Raw genomic sequence first — 18,946 nt, 5'->3', positions numbered from 1 at the left:
TTCACCCACCAAAGTTTGAGGGGAAGTTCACGCTGTGCATGCGATAAATGAAGGTATTTTTCGAAATCAATTTTGATATTTTATTAACAATTAAATATAATTTTTAAGCACCCAAGGATAAGAATGGAAAAGAAAAGGAATAGCACCTTTGGAACAATAAACAACATACCGACTTTGTGACCAATGATAAAGTAGAATTCCATCTGCTAAGCGTATTACCTCCTTAGGAAGTCAACGGAAGTCAACCAAATTGGTGTTTACAACTCCACTAAAGAACTCTAGGAGAAGTTCCTCACTACATTAAATTTGACTTTCTACAACGTGTAATTATGCTATCCGCAGCGCGCATCGCACGCTGTATAACTGTAAGCTGTTGAAAGTCATATGCCATCGATGGTGCACGTCGCTCACTACAATTAAGAGCATTCGCAGCATACATTGCACATTGCAGTTAAGAGCATTCCTTGCGTGCATCGCGCGTTGCGAGTATGAGCATTAACAATGTGCACTACACGCTATGATTAAGAGCATTTGCGGTGCAAAGTGCACGCTGCGATTAAGAGCATTCACAACACGTACCACGCACTGTCGTTAGAATGTGATATAATTATCAACATCATACAATTATCATTAATATTTATTTAAAATATATAATCCAAATTTAAAATTTAGACATCATTATAATTCATTTATCAAATAAAATAGAATTAAAAATTTTCAAAATACAATCAAAATGTGAATACATAATTTTTATTCATCTAATCAACATTTGAGTCAATTTTATAAATAAAACACCAATGATACATCTTTTACTTTCAAAGCTAATATAATATTAGAAATAACTGAAAAAGAATCTACTCTCGCAATTAACTAAAAAGATTTGCTGGTGCACATGATTTTCTACCCTCTCTCTTCTTAGATTTATTATATGCCGAGGAAAGTCTGCAATGTCGTTCTTTATCCCGATAGCTTTTGATATTCTGTCCTATGAATATATGAATAGTGCACTTCTTCGATTTTGGGATTGCACCAAGAGGAACCTACAACAAGCAAAGTAGTATAACTACTAATAGAAACAATTGTAGACTCATACGATCCAAAAGTAACAAAATCATTGAATTTAAAAAAATTAAGCAAGGATTGAAATTTTGAGAAAGGATGCATCAGTTTTATAATGATATATACTGGGATATGGAACAACTCCTTGGCTATATCATGTCAGCCCAGAATTGTATAGTTAGATGTGTGTCAGTTAGTACTGAATCCATGAATTGTAGTGTTCAACATCATTTAGTATTGAATCCATCACATACACCTTATCAATGCATGTGCTGACCTATAATGAAATGCATACATTATGAAATGCTATAATGAAATGCATACATTATTGCCTATAGAAGCTAAGCATTTCCGGTCCTATTAAGCCAAATCGATAAAAAAGTAAATAAATCATATTCACCAAACAATAAAGTTACCACAAGGTAAAGATTTGAAGACAAATTTCCCTTCTGCATCAGAAATGGTATGGCAAAGAACAGTTCCTTGCCTAGGTACATTATCAGGACCTTGTGGACAATACACGTCTATTACATCAGCTGAATATGAAAGGATATGAACCCCCACAATTGGATTCCCCTGCCATGAATAGGCAAAGTATCATTTAGGCAATATAAAGTGCAATTACAGCAGGAATAAAATAAACATATGAAGAGAAAATAAGGCTATGGCAATATTTGGTATTTAGTCGGTGCTGACCATCTCATTTTGCTAGGGGTTCATGAACAGTTCATTCAACTGTGTTTTTGGATTGATATATGATGTGTGTGAAGTGATTTTTTGGCTATTATGCAATATTTTCATGTTTGATGGCTAAGCAATATAGTAAAAGGGAACAAACTTTATCGTAGTGAAGTCACTTCTGTTGGACCAACAAGAACAGAGTTTGAGTTAAGAGGAACAACTTATTTGATTATAGGATCTATAGTTTGTATATTAAGAGCCCTCAGTAGGCCTTGCATTAATGAGAGGCTTTTGGGCTATGTTTACCTTAGGTGGCAATTTCAATTCTTAGTGTACTAGGTCACTTGTGTTTGAATCTGTCTCATAGAAGCAAATTTCATACATTAATACAAATAAAGCAAGTACCTTGAGCTGATTCCACCGGTCATTTAGAGAAAATAAAGGGGAAAGATGATAGAAAGGCTTAGGATAAATCAAAATTTAAGTAAAGAACATTGGTAAAGGGCTTATTTTGAGCAACTTTCTATATTCTAGATACCAAAGGTTCAGTATATAGTTAAAAGAATGTTGAACAAAAAGTCATATTGTCTCTTGAACATAATAAGAACAAAATGACAATAGTTATCTAAGTCACAAATTAAAATGTGAATGTATTACCTATATGAGGTGCCACACACATTGCCATGCAGATCAAGAAAAAACAGGAGCCATCCCTTCAACCCATATAACATGAATAGTATAACCAAATAAGTATAGTACAACTCAACTTGGAAACAACCCAAGATCCTTTATGCCAAAGCAAGTTACCAATTTACCTGAAAGGGCAAACTGAAATCATGGTTCCAACTTCCATGAATGCATCTAATAATGAATAAAGAAAGCAAGGAGAATAATACAGATTAGCAATCCAAAAGTATTTTTCTTTTCATTGACAGGAACATTAACATGTAAAGAAGGTTCTAAAAGAAAAGTCAATTTCCCAATATCCAATTGAAGATAATTTAATAAGGGATGTGCCTATAAATGGACAAGCAGTTTTAACTTGCAAATTAATGGATAATAATGATTCATGCACTAAAATTCACTATACATGGTGGTGGTACTCTAAGAGTGTCCTCAGGATCCTTAGAGAGAATGGTCTTTCTTGCACAAGGCAATGTAGAGGTATAAGCATATATGAACATTTGGTCCTTCAATTTAGTGAAGCAGATTTCTTGATCTATAAAATCAATTTTTTTCTTTCAAGAATTCATCACATATCATATGATACAATTAAACACAAACCAATCATCCTAATTGGTGACTCTCAATGAAAGACAAACTCTCGCATTTGCGGTTGTAGTTGATTCCTCCTTGCACAATGGCTATATCTTTACAACCAAAGGAGTCGTCATATCACTAATTCTGTAATGCATATCCATATTAATGGTTCCATCAAGAAATATAGGTCGGCCTGCCATCCACACCAGAATAGATGGAGTTTTCCGAATAAACTTGCTAGTGGGGGAAGCCCCTCTAGGGATAAGAGACATAGGGCTGAAGAGAGAGCCAAAAAAGGATCTTTCGTGTATAATCCTGCATAATCTCGAATGTTATCAGTTCCGGTACGTAGACCAAATAATACAATGCATGCAAAAGTTCCTAGATTCATGGAGATATAGAACAGCATATAAGTTCCATGTCTGCAAACATAGAAGCCTAAATGCAGATGCACATCCAAATGATACCAAGGCTTCTTGAAAAAAAGTTCAACATATAAATGCAAACCTTTCTCTGTATGCATAGGGCTTCAGGAGGTCCTTAAAAATCAAACATTTCTCTATACGCATAGAATCGGCGGTAAACTCGACGACGACGACAAGATTCAAGTGGTAGAGAGACGGGAGATCGCGCAACGGCGAAGGGCCGAATGGGGACTAAGATGCGATGAGGCTTGGCGGGGTTGGCGGCAGAAGTGGTCACGACGAGATGCTTGTGGGCGGATGAGGTCGGGGATTGCGAAGTGTGAGAGCGCCGAAAATAGGGATGAAGGGTTAGAGTGTAAAAGGCGAATACACCCGCGCCCCAACACGCCCCCAACACTAAGGACGGCTATTTGGAATAGTCACTAGAAGACATTTACATCGATTTTATCGGGATTCAAACCCCAATTCTCCACGGACGTCGATGGATGGTTTTCGATGTTTGATTCGGCGCTCGTAAGATTAAAAGACATGGGTAAGACTTTTAACAGCACGCACAAAAAAAATTTAATTTTTAAAATTATATAATATTTCTAACCATACAAAAAATTAAATAATATTTTTAACCATAATACTCTCTAACGGCGTAAAAAAATGCACTATTAATATTTAATATTAACCGTGTATAATTTTTTTACATGTCGTTATTTATATTAGTATAATAATATCCACAATGTATTTAATTGAGTATGTCATAAATATTATTATTAACGGTATGTCTTAATCATATATCGTGATTTTGAAATACCTAAAGATGAGAATGAAGAAGAAAAAGAAAATCATCTTTGGAACAATAAACAACATACCGACTTTGTGACCAACGATAAAATAAAATTTCATTTTCTAAGTATAGTATCTCCTCAGGAATCGACCAGATTAGCGCTTGCAACTCCACTAAAAAACTCTAGGCGAAGTTCCTGAAGAATCATATGATAGCCAACACTAAGAACATAGAGTAAAAAAATTGATCAATACAAACTAAAAACTCTCAGATGAAGAAGAATTGGATATTGATATACAAGAAAACAAAAATCAAGTTAAGAGTATAAGAGCTTTACAGGGTGGTTAATGGATTTAAAATTTTAATTGTGTTAAATTGATATTGATAGGGAAAAACTAGGCCTTCTTTGGTTACAAAAATTTTCAGAAAACTTTTCTAAATTTGAAATTTGAAAAACAAACGAGATAAATATTTAAAACTGACTTTTTTTTTGACATATTTTAATTTATTAGAGGTGAAAGATGTTATAAATATTTTTTTTTTCAAATTTCGATTATTTCATTTTCTGAACATAGTAAACTAAATGAAAAAATTGTTGGTGCAACCTTAGGTCAAGATTGACTTGGGTGACCCGACTCGAGTTGACCTGACTCGAGGTATATTTTGATGTTTGACAAGAATAGGAACTTAGGGGATTGTGGGTGTAACCTTTGGTCAAGGTTGACCTGGTTGACCCGACTTGAGTTGACCTGATTCGGGAAAAGTCCAAGTATGGAGACTTGGCACGGAAAAGTCCAAGCAGGGAGCTTGGCACGGGAAAAGTCCAAGCAGGGAACTTGGCACGGGGAAAAGCCCAAGTATGGAAGCTTGGCATAGGAGGTCGGAGAGGGCTCGGTAGTTCGTTCTCCGGACTAGGTCAGAGAGGGCTCGGTAGCTCGTTCTCCGGACTAGGTCAGAGAGGGCTCGTGGAGGTGGAGGGATAGGACGTAGGCGGCGGAGAGCAGGGGATTCGCCTCCGTCAGAGGCTTCCTCTGTCGTCGTCGTCGGCGGCGACGGGGGCGGCGGCGGCATTCTCCGGACTAGGTCCGAGAGGGCTCGGTAGCTCATTCTCCGGACCGGACGTGGAAGTCGGAGAGGGCTCGGTAGCTCGTTCTCCGGACTAGGTCGAGAGGGCTCGGTAGCTCGTCTCTAGATCGGGAAGGCTTTAGGGTTTATGGTGGGAAATTGGATCGGTCTGACCGATCGGATATCTATGGGTATCCGGATCGGTCTGACCGATCCAAAGGATACACCGATTCTCATCGGGTCATCGATCGGTCTAGTGACCGATCAATAATAGATTGGGAGAAGGAATAGGAGGATCGGTCTGTGGACCGATCAGGCTGATCGGTCCACAGACCGATCAGGGCTCTGCAACCAACTCTCTGAGAGTTGGGATCGCCTGGGACCGATCGCCTTAGGGCCCGATCGGTCCCGACCGATCGATCCGTCTGGATTGATCGGTGGAGCTGATCGGTCGAGTCTAGCCGCTGAGTCACAACGGCTTCTTTGTCTTCTTCTTCGCAGTTCATATAAATCAAGAGGTGGAGGCCTCTACATAGGGCAGACTTCTTCTTGCTCCTGCGATCTGAGCTTTGCTGAGCTTCGGCTGGACTCCAACTGATCAGTTGCTGCTGTTGTTGGCATCCGTGAAGTGGTTGCTTCATCACCAGTCGACGAGAAGGCAAGAAAACTAGTGTTTTTACATTCATATTGTTCTTGGCTTCTTGCTTTATCTTTGTACTCCGATCTTGCTGTTGCAAGAGAGATTGTGGCAAGGTTTCTCCACCCAGAAGGAGTTTTTATTAGCCGGTTTTTCGGGGTCTCATCCACCGACGGATTGATAGGATTCGTCCACCTTACGGACACGCCGAGGAGTAGGAGTATCATCTCCGAACTGTAGGATCGAAAAGAATTTAGATATCTCCACAATGACATGATATTGTCCACTTTGGGCCTAAGCCCTCATGGTTTTGCTCTTGGGCTCTACCCAAAAGGCCTCATGCCAATGGAGATATCTTTTTCTTATAAACCCATGATCTTTTCCATGTGTTTTCAATATGGGACTATGTTTGCAACCTTGCAACCCCAACACGAACCTCGTTATATCGTCGTGTTTGAGGTTTGATATTCTCCTGTTTCGTTTCTATCTTTTATTTCCGCTGCGCTAACTAAAATTGTAGGAAGAAACGTGAATTTGAGGTCGGCTATTCACACCCCCCATCTCTAACCGCGTCCGAAGGTCCTAACAAAAATCACTATCTATTTTAATTATTTGTTGACATAAAAGTACAAGTAGACCCTAATAGCTATACATGTTATAAAATCAGACCCTCAATAGCATGAGAACGATTCTTTTTCCATATAATTCCACATCATCTTAATTAATATAATTGGTTAGTAAACTTAATAATTATGCATTGCATTCATCATTACCAAAACTGCACTCTATCATCATTTACTGCATGTTTTGAACCACTGCTTTTATTATTTTCTTTTAAAAACTTTTCCATATTAGCTTTGCTTGGAGAAAGCAACGCAACTGTTGGAAAAGATTTGGCTTCGTGATATAGGCAGTACAAGATTGTTGTCTTAAATCATGGATATGTACATATATTCATCCCTTACTTTTCTTAGTAAAATAAAAGTATTTCCATTTTTTTTTGCAACGAATATAATTCACTAATAAACTCACACTTTGCACTGGTTGGAATTATATTACAATATAATTCGTTCCTTAACATTTCTCCTTAATTTGAATCAAACATACGTAGAAACTTAGTCACCCATAATGGCATAGTCAGGGCTGGGCTTTACTTGGCTTTAGCCTAGTGTAGTGTAGCAGTTGAATAATTTTTAGGCTTATATATTGAGACCGAATCCAGTAGCCTAGTAATTTTTAAGCTTCCATCCCAGTGAAATCCAGTAGCCCAATAATTTTTCGGCTTATATATTCAGTTTATATCTAGTTGTCTAATAATTTTTAGACTTATATATTGAGCCCAAATTCAAAAAGGACTTTTTTTTGTTTGTCATTTGACGCATCGAGGAGTAGCAAATCATAGAAAGCACGGTCATAGAACAACAATAACCCAGGGCAATTGAAGATCCTGACTAAGTCACCCGTATACTTAATCCTATGATCTCTAAAGGACTTGATTACCGAATCCCCTAATTGATCTTTAGAGCTACAAACTGCCTCTAACTTCATTGGGTTATACCTTATTAAGTAGCGACCAATCATTGTGTTTTATCCTCTGGTTCAACACTAGAATAGATATTATGTGCATGACATATTGACGGTTCCAGCTTCATGACCTCTTTAAAAGCATGTCTTGCCTTGATCATCAATTGTTCAACCCAAATAAACTCATGCAACTAGGGAAATATCATTGTACTGCTCTGTACTTGATCAGTGCATCATCTGTTTTTTACTCTAAAAACACAGATTACCTCCCAGAAGGACATAGAAACCCGATGTAGAACTTATGTTTATGGAATAACTTATTAAATTAGCATCAATGTCCATATAATTTGAAAGTGAACTCAAGCCAGATGAGGACCTTTGCTTCAAGCAATTTTTTTCAAGAATAGCAAATAAGCATAACATGAAGTCACAATACTGACTCATTCTGCTAACTGCAAATCATATGCTTGGTGTTGTAAGTATATGGTAATTCAGTTTTGCAACTAGTATTTTTTTACTTTCTTGAATTAGTTAGCAGCACTCCCACCACAACGTCCTGTTTACGTTAGTTTAGAGTTGAAATATATGAGGGTATCAACTATTGAGTGCTTAGCACCAAGATAGCAGGCTCCTCTAGCAAATCATGCATATTTTTTTTGGAAGATTTCTCTAAGTGGATTACCTCAAAATATATTTGGTCACATTTATCCCTGTTCCACAGTTTTAATAAAGTGCCTCAAGCCCTGACCCTTTTAGATTCATCGCCTAGTTATCGAAAGTAGGATTATAAATAAACCTAGCTGAGCTGAACTTTAGAGTGTTTAAACTTATTTGATAAGGTAACCAAGTCAAGCCGAACCAAATCGAGCATAAAATGAATCAAGCTTTTGAAATGAGTGTTCAAACTTGACTTGGTTTATTTTTTATGAGTTTGTTTGAAGCTTGGCTTGAGCTTGGTTCATTTAGATGTTATCAAACTCTCAATTCAAGCTTGGTTCGAGCTTGGTTCATTTAAATGTTATCAAGCTTTCAATTCAAGCTTGTTTGATTGTTTAAAACTTTTAGCTGTTTGATTGATTATTGAGCTTGATAATTTAAATTTATTTTATTTTATTATTTATTTAGCATATTGAAAAGAGTTTTATTAATGAATATGGTTCGTGAATATTGTTCACGAACGTTGTTCACGAACGTTAACGAGCTGAACACATATGTGTTCAAGTTTGTTTGTTTAGCTTAACGAGCTATTCAAGCTTGTTTGTTTAATGAATCTTATGTATATTGAACGAACATAAGCAAGCTCTTACCAAGTCAAACACCAAACTTGTTCACAAACGCTTGGTTCATTTATAGCCCTACCTGGAGCTTTATGAAAGAACATTGGAGGCCAAATTAATAAGATGGAACCTGCTCCGAAATTAACTAACCAACCTCCAAATGAAAAAGGGAGAAAAGATGGCTCATTTGCATGCAAAACTCAAGGAGCTGATAACTATAGACTCATCAACCTCGGAGAAACGGTAACAAATCACTAAATTCTTTTCCAAGAACTCAAGAGCGGGCCTTGATTGTAGACTCGTATTATATTTCAAAAGAACTAGAGGTAAGTAGTTTAGAAGAATTATTTTCTACTTTCGAATTATACGAATCAAGATGTGTAGACCTAAGTAAAGAGGAGAAGTCGACTCAAAATCTAGCACTCAAAACTAAGAAGAACAAACTAGATTTAGATTCATCACTTCACCCGATGAAGATGAAGAGTTTAATAAGGTTTTTTAAAAACTAACAAGTTTAATAAGACATGGGCTAAGAAGCTACTTCCAGGAAAAAGGAAAGTAAGGTGGTACAACTGTGATGAAGAAGAACATATTAAGGTCAATTGCCCCAAATTGAAGAACAAGATAAAAGAAAAGTGTTGGAAAAAATAATCTGTCGGAGATACTTGGGACTTTATCGAATTTAAATTACACAAAATTAAATTCAACTTATATGTATAGATGACCTGAGCAGATAATCTCATGCTACTAGTAGGGGCTAGTTTCTACTAATTACTGAGTGCAAACCGAGCTTCGAGTCTGAGCATCAAAGTCCGAGTGTACTGAAGGGTCGGGCGAGCAAGCAGTAGATTAGCCGATCGGGCAGACAGGTGAGTGGGTAGTTAGCCCTATAGTGGAAGGTAGGGTGGCCTAAAAGCAGAGAGGTCGAGCTGTCCAAGCGAGTGGCAGACCGAGAGAGCGATCGGACGGGCGAGTCACAAACCAAGTGACTGAACTGCCGAGTGAGTAAGCGAGCGGTCGAGCGAACTGACCAAGGACCCGGCCGGGCGAGCAAAGGGGCCGAGCGATCAAGCGAACCGAGCGATTGAGCGAGTGACTGGTCGAGCAGATCGAGTGAGCGGTCGGGCGAGCAGAGGGTCGAGCGAGTGTGTGGTGGGGCTGGAGAGCCAGGCGAGAAAACGGTCGAACGGGTGAGTGAGAAGCCGAGCAAGCAAACAAATGAGTGGTCAGGCAAACTGGGCAAGCAACCGAGTGAATTGAGTGAGTGAGCTGAGGCCGATCGGACATGCAGTCGTATGGACAAAGAGGTCGACCAGGTGGTCAGAGAGGCCGATTGGGTAGTGCGGCTGGGTGGGCAAACGACCAACTAGGTGAGCGTATTAAGGCCTGCGCTGGATGCAGTTTACTTGAAACAAATTCGCCCTACCTCCGGCTGTGCTTTGAGATTTCCTCGGGTCGTTTGTTTCCCAGGATACAACGGTGAACCGTGATTCACACCAAGCAATGATGGTCACGATAAACTGAGAGGTACCTGATTGCTATCATGGGCTCTCCACTAAGCAAGAGATGCACGATAGAGGAGAAGGGGAACGTAGGTGGAGAGCTTCAACTTTTTTAAGAGTGTAACCTTTTACCTATGGTCGCAGTATCCTTATATAGGAGCTTAGACCAATGGACAACATTAATGATCATTATTCGCTAGCTGTGAAACACTAATGTTTTACTTAGCTACATTAATCTTTCTTTAATGCATTCACTACACAAGCAGCAAAAAGGTTTACGTGGTAAAATATTGGTTGTTCCATTTAGGTAAATTTTATCCTGACCGGTCCATCATTCGGTGTGCACAAATCGTGCTCGTACACGAGTCAACTTGGTTCAGTGGAGCTTAGACAAATGGACAACATTAATGATCATTATTCGCCAGTTGTGAAACACCAATGTTTCACTTAGCTGCATTAATCTTTCTTTAATGCATCCGTTACACAAGCAGCAAAAAGGTTTATGTGGTAAAATATTGATTGTTCCACTTAGGTAAATTTTACCCCGACCGATCCAGCATTCGGCGTGCGTAAATCGTGCTCACACATGAGTCAACTTGGTTCAGTGCAATCCGAGCCTTGGATTTGCACCCACTGTGCACCCACGCATGAGAAGGAGCCTCTCCCCATGCATTTGTTCACATCATCAAAATATGTGAATCAATATAAACAAACCAAAATGTCATAAAATTCTCAATGTGGGACTAAAGTCTCATTTACAATGGAGTTTCTTCCCTCTTCTACATATATATATCCAAAAATCCCCCACATGAATAGAGATAGAGTATGTGATAGCATTCAACAGTTGAGTCCAGTATAAGGCAGGTAGGTTTTTACCCTTTGAACCTTCCCTTGTGAGATATGTTTGCTTATTGGCTGACAGTAGACACGATGTCCTTGAACTGTTCTGCCATCTTTGTAAGCATTGACATATCTCACCCGAGACTCTCCATAATACAACTCAGTTCTCACGAGTGTGTTCATTCTTAGCCATGAGCACGCCTGGTTCTGTGAGAAGTTCTAAGAATTGTGCCTCCAATTCTCTTCAAAGCGGCCTCACTTCTTTCTCACATAGGTGATCTCTTAAGAGTATTCCATATTACTCTTCTTGGATTATTAAAAGTCGTGTGCTTAACCTCCATCCTTCACTGATTCATTAGGTTATTCTCCCACAGTGAGCAACTTTGTCTGTACAATTAGGTTGTCCCTTTGAACCTATTTCTTGGGATCTCCAGTCTACATAGGGTGGGTTTTCTTTGCACCAATATTTCTTATCAGCATCAAACTCATTCCTCACAATGATCTTGTAACTAACTCTCGGTTTAACCCCTAGTTAGCGGATCCGCTAGGTTATCCTTTGACTTCACATACTCAACAACGACAACTCTCGTTGACAGTAGTTGTCTAATAGTATTATGTCTACGACATATATGTTTAGACTTACTATTATACAGATGCTTTGTGCCCGACCGATTGCTAATTGACTATCGCAATGTATGTAAATTGCCAATATAGGTTTTGGCCATCTTGGAATATTTTCTAAAAATTACCATAGCCATTCAGCCTCTTCACCACATTTGTCAAGAGCTACAAACTCAGATTCCATCGTGGATCTGGTTATTACCATTTGCTTAGAAGATTTCCAGGATATAGTTGCACCTCCAAGAGTGAATACATAACCACTCGTAGATTTAGAATCTTTTATGCCAGATATCCAACTTGCATCGCTGTATCTTTTGATCACAGTAGGATATCTCGTATAGTGCAGTCCATATTCACGAGTATACCTCAAATATCTTGGTACTCTTGTTATCCCCTCCAGTGCTCAACACTTGAATTACTCATGTATCTACTCAGTTTACTTACTGCGTAGGCCAAGTCTGGTCATGTACAACTCATCAGGTACATCAGACTTCCAATCACTTGAGAGTACTCTATCTGAGAGATACTTTCACCTTGATTTTTTGATAGATGTTGACTCATATCTATCGACATTCGTGCCAACGCAGTATCACCCTTGGTGAATTTCTTAAGAATCTTGTCCACGTAATGTGATTGACTAAGAACAAATCCTTCTATTATTCTAAGAATTTTGATTCCTAGAATCACATCAGCTAGGCTTATGTCTTTCATGTCAAATCTTGAGTTTAACATATCTTTAGTGGATTTGATTATTTTATCATTACTCTCAACAATAAGTATGCCATCTACATATAGGCATAAGATGATGTAGTCATTCTCTGTGACTTTCATGTAGACACATTTATCACATTCATTAATCTTGAATCTACATTCCTTCATGGCATTATCAAATTTTTCATGTCATTGCTTTGGTGCTTGTTTCAAGCCATATAATGATTTTACCAATCTATAAACCTTATTTTTCTATCATGATACAGAAAACCCTTCCGGTTGCTCCATGTAGATTTCTTCTTCTAAATCTCCATTTAGAAAGGTTGTCTTTACATTTATCTGATGTATTTCGAGATTCCATAGAGTAGCAATAGCCAATAATACTTTAATGGAAGTTATTCTCGACATCGGAGAATACGTATCAAAGTAATCGAGGTTTTCTTATTGTCAGTATCCTTTGATTACTAATCTGGCCTTATACTTATCAATTGTGTTATTTGACTTCATTTTCTTCTTGAAGATCCAATTGCAACCTAGTGGTTTACTTCCAAGAGGAATATCCACAAGTTCCCAAGTGTGATTTTGCAAGATAGAGTCTATCTCAGATGTAATTATCTCTATCTAGTGAGGTCCATCAGAAGAGTCTATAGTTTTTGAGTAACTTCGGGGCTCACTTTTCAATATGAAAGTGATAAAATCTGATCCATAGGATTTTTTTACCAGAGCTCTTTTGCTCTGTCTATACTCAACCTCTACTAATTCCTCATCATCATCTTCACCTTGTATTTCATATACTACTTTGAGGAGCTAGCATCCTCTCAGGTCTTAGACGGAAACACATGCTCGAAGAATGAGACATTTCTCGATTCTATTACCGAGTTCTTGTGTATCTCCGGTATTTGTGATTCATACATAAAATATCGATACACACTACTATTCTATGCATATCCAATAAATATGCAATGAATAGTCTTTGGTCCTATCTTAATCCTTTTCAGATCAGGAACCAACATTTTGGCAAGACACCCCCACATTCGTAAATATTTATAGGATGATTGTCTTCCATTCCACAACTCATAAGGTCTCTTATCTATTTTCATTTCGGGCACCTTATTTAAAAGGTAATTACCTATTAACATAGCTTTCCCCCACATGAACACTGGCAATCCAGAGCTCAATAGAAGAGCATTCATCATCTTCTTTAGAGTTCAATTCTTTCGCTCAGCAACTCCATTTTGCTGAGGAGTATAAGGAGCTATAATTTCATGTCCGATCCCATGCTCAGCACACAACTGAGCGAACGGTGATACATATTCACCACCTCGGTCACTTCGAACCACCTTAATCTTTCTATTAAGATGATTTTTAACGTCATTCTTATAGAGTTTAAATTTCTCTATAACTTCATCCTTACTTTTGAGAAGATACACATAACAATATTTTGTGTTATCATCTACAAAAGTGATGAAGTATTTATTCCCACAATGTATTGGTGTACCTTTAAGGTTGCATATGTAAGTGTGAATTAGCCTGATCAGTAGTTCGTTGCTTCTTTCAATATGTCAAAAGGATGACTGTATCATTTTTGCTTCAATACAAATCTCACACTTGTATTTCGGGTCAAGGTGAAATGCAAGTGATCCGGCCGTAAGAAGGGGGGACCCACTTCCTGAAGGGTCTCAGCCTGAGGACCGATGAAAGGCTGTGCGGTGGATGGCCGAGCCGAGCGGATGGGTAGGTCCGAACGGAGCTATAGATAAGCCCATCCATGGGCTCATGTTTCCGACGCCAAGGCAGGAAGACCGAAGGGCCGAGCGGGAGTCCGCTCGGCAGGGGCCAAGGGCCGAGGGGGTTGTCCGTTCGGCCAAAATAGGGGCGAGGGTATAAAGGGGGTCGAGCGGCCTATGCGCTCGACTTAGGATATGAGATGTCAGCCGAAGCATGTCTAATGATTAGGCCGTACACAAGATCGCACGATCTTGCCGTCACATCATGGAGAGGCTGATACCGTAGCAGTATGGTCTCATGGACGTCTCCCTGACAGATCCATATTTAGACATGGCCCTTCTGACAGACCCATACCTGGGCATGGTCAAAGGCAGGTGGTTGCTTTGATTGGCACGCCCAGGCTTCTTTGAGAGATCTATATAAGGCTTCCATTTCTCCACCGGAGGTATGAAAATCTTCATTTGAAGCCACCTTTTATTCCTCACCGACTTGAGCGTCGGAGGGCCGTCGCCGGGATACCCCTCCCGTTTGTTGCAGGTTCACCGGAGCATTCGAGGATCTAGCAGAAGCGCCACGTGCCAGGTCCCATCGATTCCTTGGACAGATCAAATTGCGCCGTGGGAACGCCCCGCATCCGACGGAACAATGGACGAAGCCGACGACAAAACACGGTGACGCTTTGAGGGAAGAGCTCGACGCCTGGTCGAGATAAGGGCCGCAAAACTTGTTGAACAAAACAAGCCGAACGGATGGAGCAACAAGCGACATCTGCGTCTGGTGGCCGAGCGGAAGCACCTCCAGCTACCGTCGCATTTCACCGGGCCTTATTTCGCACCCCTGAAGCCGCACCAGCTCGAAGAGATAGAGGTTCTTCTTCGGACGAAATACCAAGGCGGGATGACAGAAAAGGTAAGGCTCCCCGGGCGGATTCATCTCCCGAGCGGGCCAACCGCCAATTTTCGGAGGCTATTCTACGAGACCCTCTGCCCAAGCACTACGTGCCTCCGACGATCAGCGAGTACAACGGAACAACGGACCCGGATGATCATCTGGAAATGAAGAGTCAAAAGAGCGAAAATGAGACATTACCATGGGTCGAAGGCCCTGTACCGTTCGGACGGCGGTAAATTATCTTAGCAAAAATGCTCGACAAAGCAGACCCTGAGCCGTTCGGTCAGGAATACGTTCTCCACACTGAGTGAAAGGTGCGCTAAATGTAACTGTATATGCTCCTCGGTCGCCTATGCACTTGCGATGCAGGAAGTAGAGGGATGATAGCACAGGGTATCCTCTGCGAAACGGAAGGCCAAGGTCGCTCGACCTGGTAAGGAGTTAGCCCTAAAGCCGTCTAGCCCAGACATTAAACCGGAGAGCCGCGCCGACCGGCTATAAATATCCGAGCCGACGAGCACCGTCGTTAAAAATCGAGAGCCGCGCCGACCGGCTATAAATATCCGAGCCGACGAGCACCGTTGTTAAAAATCGAGACGGGCCGATCGGCTATAATCCGAGCCGACGAGCACCGTCAAAAATCGAGAGATGGGCCGATCATCTATAATCCAAGCGGAAAGCCGACGAGCACCGTCGTTAAAAATCGAGAGTCGCCGACCGGCTATAAATATCCGAGCCAACGAGCACCGTCGTTAAAAATCGAGACGGCGGCGTCTATAAATAATCCGAGCCGACGAGCACCGCCGTTAAAAATCGAGAGCCGCACCGCGGCTATAAATATCCGAGCCGACGAGCACCGCTGTTAAAATCGAGAGCCGCTATAAATAATCCGAGCGGAAAGCCGACGAGCACCGTCGTTAAAATCGAGAGGCTACCGACCGGCTATAAATATCCGAGCCGACGAGCACCGTAGTTAAAAATCGAGAGACGGGCCGCCGTCTATAAATAATCCGAGCGGAAAGCCGACGAGCACCGTCGTTAAAATATCCGCGCGACGCCGGCTATAAATATCCGAGCCGACGAGCACCGCCGTTAAAATCGAGACGGCAGCGCCTATAAATAATCGAGTGGAAAGCCGATGAGCACCGCCGTTAAAATCGAGAGCCGCGCCGCTATAAATATCCGAGCCGACGAGCACCGTCGTTAAAAATCGAGACGGCCGCCGCCTATAAATAATCCGAAGCGAAAGCCGACGAGCACCGCTTAAAATCGAGAGCCGACCGGCTATAATATCCGAGCCGACGAGCACCGTCAAATCGAGAGACGGGCCGCCGTCTATAAATAATCCGAGCGGAAAGCCGACGAGCACCGTCGTTAAAATCGAGAGCCGCGCCGACGCTATAAATATCCGAGCCGACGAGCACCGCCGTTAAAATCGAGAGCCGCGCCGCGGCTATAAATATCCGAGCCGACGAGCACCGCCGTTAAAAATCGAGACGGGCCGCTGCCTATAAATAATCCGAGGAAAGCCGACGAGCACCGCTTAAAATCGAGAGCCGCACCGACCGGCATAAATATCCGAGCCGACGAGCACCGCCGTTAAAATCGAGAGCCGCGCTGTCTATAAATAATCCGAGCGGAAAGCCGACGAGCACCGTCGTTAAAAATCGAGAGCTGCGCCGATCGGCTATAAATATACCAAGCGGAAGAACGGATATCGGAGTAAGAAACTGCGGAAACTATAAATATTAAAGCATTCAGGCCCGAAGGGGGGTTGGTCCTTCGACACTTGGCGTCTGTTGACTCCACGCAAGCAGGATACGTGCAGAGCGAGTAGGTCTGCTCACTCGCACTTTATGCAATGAGCCAAGCCGATCGGACGCGTGAGGGAGAAAGCTTAAGAGCACGACTGGCGAAAATTTTACAAGCATTAATGTTAAACAAACAGAAGAATATTATGGACAATGAGTAAGAAGACAGGAAAAGGGACATCGTTTCATTAGAAGAAAAATTATGCCGAACGGCACGTACAAAAATTTCACATCTGCCAAGCGGAGGAAGTACAAAAAGTGCTTGAATAACCCACATCACTCCGGATCCTCAAAATTAAAAAAGGTGTCCGGGATGTCGTCGATCATGGCCGCCAGTTCGGGAGGGGGAATGCTCAGGTCAGCAGGAAGATGCCCCCCCTTCTTGAAGTACGCCGTGGTGACCTTGACCGCCTCGAGGAAGGTTGAGGAGACGTTGCCACCAAACTTTTCGCCAAATCGCTCTGAGCGGATGTATTCTTGGCGCGCTGCGGCTAGGCGACTCGGCTCTTGGAGGGCCTTCAAGTTAAGGAATCTTGGAGGGCCTTCAAGTTTGCTTCAGCCTTTGTGCATTCAGCTGAACGGACCTCCCGTTCGGCGTTCAGCTGGGCCTCCAGATCCTTAGATCGCTGATTTAGCGCGTGGACATCTACTTTCATTCTGTCCAGGTCAGCGATCGCCTGCCTCTTCCGGCTACCGGCGCGCTTCACCTCTTTGTCACGCTTCTTCACCAAGTCCTCTAGTCGAGCTACCTCAACAGCCAGGTCGGCAGCCTTCTTCTGTTCGGCCTCAAGAGCTTGTTTCTCCCGCTCGGCCGAGGGACCTTCCGACACTTGGAGTTTTTCCATAAGGCCCTCCAACTCGGCTAGCCGACGGCTAGTGGCAATTTGTTCAGCCCAGCGCTGTAAGGGAAATAATAATGTCAGGAATCAAACAATAGCATGACACGGGAATGAAGATGGGTTTACCTGAGTGGCCTGCTGCATATTGTTATCGCCGAGCTGCTTGGGCGTCATAAGGGCCACCTGAATCTGGGCGTCCTCGAAGAGCTTGGCGAGCGGACCAGTCAGGGCCGAGCGGCAGACAGTAAATATTCCTCCGATGGGAATCGGAGGGTAGTCATGATGGTAGGGTGGCCGGACGGCGCTTCTTCAGTCGCGGCCGCCTGATGCGAGGACTCCCCTATGGTGGAAGTTTCGCCCAACCGACGTAAGCGGCGGCGAGGTCGAGGAGGAGAGCCAGAAGACTGTGCGGCAGGCGAAGCCATAGGGGTCCCGATCCGTGACGGCGTGCGGTCGGGCGAAGTTACGCCGATCGGCGCCTGTGGTTCCCCCTCTTGGGCTGAGTGAAGGCGGGGGTCTCTTCGACGTTTCCGCCGAACCTCCAAAGGCGGATCTCCAACCTGGGGAACGCCCAGCTCGGCGGGAGCCGAGGAAACAGGATCGATTTCCGCCTCAACCGCCGCTGAAGCAGATGAGGCAGCTTCTGTTTCAGGAGCGGACTGTGCCCCTCCCTCTCCTGCACCTGCCGGGCGGCTAGGGATTAAACCCCGCTCGGCGAGCTCCTTTTTGGTGGCCGCTTCAATTTCTACAGACTTCAATTTCAAGTGAGCGGTAGCCTTGGATCGCCACATGACGTCAGCTGCAGTGAAAGAAATTAAAATCAGTTAGACAAAAAAGACTAAGAGAGTAAAGAGTCCTTACTCATGCGGAAGGGGAGATTCGCCCGAACGGGAGATAATCCGAAAATATATAGCACCCCCTGAGCAACCGGTCGATCTCAGATTGGCCGGACAACCGCCGCATGAAGATAGGTCGGATTACTTCGAACTTGCCAAGCTCCTACTGGCTCAAGACGGCCCGCCATTGGGTGCGGAAGGTCCGACGAAGTCGGATGAAGAAGAAAACCCTTCCAGGTTTGTTGGAGGTCGGCATGTTATCAAAAATTTAAAGCCTATTCTACTTTGGAAGATAAAAGTGCCCTCGGATTGTTTGTGGTAGAAGAAGAAATGGAATATCTTAGGGTCAAGAGGAATACCGTGCAACCTAAAGAGGACGACCATCCCGCCAAAGAACCTAAAGGAATTCGCACAAGTCGGCCGAGGGATGCGAAGTAATTACAAACCTCCGTAATAAATGG

General features: G+C 42.3%; 1 long non-coding RNA gene across 1 annotated transcript; it reads right to left on the bottom strand.

The window, feature by feature from the left end:
* Positions 1-731: 731 nt before the first annotated feature.
* On the bottom strand, positions 732-3,824 carry LOC122033601. The gene is made up of 4 exons (XR_006126588.1): positions 3,508-3,824; positions 2,398-2,555; positions 1,476-1,635; positions 732-1,040 (listed from the first exon to the last, which is right to left on the bottom strand). It is a non-coding gene; the product is annotated as an uncharacterized LOC122033601 (long non-coding RNA).
* Between the last annotated feature and the right edge of the window lie 15,122 nt (positions 3,825-18,946).

This window comes from Zingiber officinale, chromosome 11B (assembly GCF_018446385.1).
Source record: "Zingiber officinale cultivar Zhangliang chromosome 11B, Zo_v1.1, whole genome shotgun sequence".
In the NCBI taxonomy this organism is placed as follows: Eukaryota; Viridiplantae; Streptophyta; class Magnoliopsida; order Zingiberales; family Zingiberaceae; genus Zingiber; species Zingiber officinale.
Note: the sequence above shows the minus strand (reverse complement) of the source record. Positions and strands in the feature narration are given on the sequence as shown.